The sequence below is a fragment of the Haplochromis burtoni genome, unplaced genomic scaffold (genome assembly GCF_018398535.1).
Source record: "Haplochromis burtoni strain Fernald_Lab_line unplaced genomic scaffold, NCSU_Asbu1 Contig_855, whole genome shotgun sequence".
In the NCBI taxonomy this organism is placed as follows: domain Eukaryota; kingdom Metazoa; phylum Chordata; class Actinopteri; order Cichliformes; family Cichlidae; genus Haplochromis; species Haplochromis burtoni.
This window is the reverse complement of record NW_024583216.1, coordinates 113,618-115,863: the sequence shown is the minus strand read 5'-3', so window position 1 is coordinate 115,863 and position 2,246 is coordinate 113,618.

Sequence of the window (2,246 nt, the reverse complement as noted above, 5' to 3'; positions counted from 1 at the left end):
GCTGAAAACAAAGAACTGCTCAGTCAGACGTTAATGCTGCTTTAGCTTTTAGCTCGCATCACTCGTGCGTCACCGGTGATGTCACGGCGCTGCAACGGCGCTGCAACAACTCTCCCAAACGCCTCACCTGTCAGCAGCCCTGGGAGCTCTTTAAATTCTGCCACAGCACCTTTCAGGCTCACATCTAAAGAGCAGAGCTCCTTCATATCTCGTCTGCACTGTGGACACAAGCTGGGGGACAGAAAAATGAGGAACAACCGAGAGATCTGGGTTTTTACATGACACACATGTGAGCAATAATCCAGTTATGACTCATATAATCCTTCTGACAGTTTGGTGTCAACAAAGTGTTTGTGTGCTGGTGGGCAGGGTTGGAGAAAAGAGCGAGGGAAAGGAATGCATGAAGGAGATTAGGGAAAGATTTCCAACAGCCAGTGAGGAAAAGATGACAGCAGAGTGTAAATGCACAAAAAGGAGCACTGCAGAGAAACCTCACAGTTGGAGAGAGAGATTTGTGGTCAGCTGGTGTGGGTCAAAGGTACGCCTGTGGTGATCGCCACAAGCTGCGAGAGAGAGAGCGAGGCGGCGCTGAAGGAGAAGGAACAGAAGTAGGGTAATCTGCGGGGATAAGCACAGCCGCCCTTGTTCCTGTTGAGCTGTGTGTTGTGTTTTGGAAACTCGCTCCTGACCACATGCTGAGCCAGCCTCCTGTGACCACCAGCATCTTACTGTATGTCACACATGCTGTGGGCCTCAGGACCAGTGTGGGAAAGCGCTTTGGAGCTATGGCTCAGAGAGCGCTTTGTGCTGGTCGTAGGCCTTGTGTCAGGGTGATGTTCGATAACAGCAGCAGCCACTTTCATTAGTTACAGAGCAGCAAAACAGGCTAAAGGTCACCGAGGCAGGTAACTCCTGCAGATGACACATGAGACACTCTGTCAACCAGTAGGACCAGTATGTACTGCACTGGCCCTTCTTTCTGCAGTATTGATAGCGATAGCACGACCATTCTTCACCACCACTCAGATGTTGGTATCAATTGTGTCTGTGAGGAAGACTTGGGGGCGTGAGCTATTTCAGCTCTTTGTCGAACGTTTTCAACATTTAGCCTGGACACGGTTAAAGACGTCAGGGAGGTGTGAAGAGCTGAGCCCAACATCAGTCAGGCTGAACGTGGATCCTTTCTGCAAATGTGTCATGAAGCTAAAGGAGGTGCCTGAGCCTGTGTTGGAGCGCTGATGGTTTTCCAGGATAGAGGAGTCTGAGCTGTTTTTGAGCTCCGCTTCTGTCAGGTTTGTATTGACCCAGTTCTTTCCCTGGTTATAGCTCACCTGTTCAGTAACAGTGGGATTGTTTCATACATCATGCAGTGTAGTGTGTGTCCTCTTCTGTCTGTCCTCCAAAACTACAAAAATGTGTTGTTGCAGAAACATCGAGCCGGGCCTGCAGGTTTTATTGGGCATTGAAGAGCTTCTGCCTTTTTATCGATTTCCTACTCTGTGATTAGTTGCATTGTTCCAGCACTGCAGCGAAGCTTAGGCCTGACTGCGTGGGCTGTCGTTCGCCCTGCTTCACTGCTGCTCGGCTGTCCAGCAGGCCGGGCCGGCACACAGTGAGCTCATTGTGAGCCGGTGCCCTGCTGGCATTCTGACTAACTGACCACTCTACTATCTAACCCTGGAGCAAGCGCTGATGAAAGGGGGCGACTGTCCTGCTGTCCTACTGCAGCTCGCTGAGACTGGGTGACTCCTCGTCCTCTCCACAGTGGGGACAAAGCACAGCGTACACTGCCCCACAGTATGAAGCAGGCTGCTTTATTAAAGGATGGGTGAAGAGCTAAATAACAGGTCAATAAAAGAAATAACAGACTACGCTCTGTGACTGCAGGAGAATGTAATGAGAGTATTTCTGCAGGTTGTTTACAGCAGGTCTGAACACCTGATGAAGAAAACTCATCACAGATGGGTCACACAGCACTGTGATATGCTGCTGCTGTGGAAGCCGATCACTCTCATTGACCTGATGATAGGATATATATGTTTGTACAGGTGACTGATCTGGTGTTTTTACTGTGTCTGCAGGCTTTCAAAGAGATGCTGTATGCTGCTCAGGACCAGGCCCCGTCTATCGAAGGTATTACATGCACGCACACACAGTCATGCAACTTCCTGTTTCTTTCACCTTCTCCAGTCTTACTTATCAGAGCTGTTGCTGTCTTGCTTTGTACTGGAAACTGTTGTGTTATC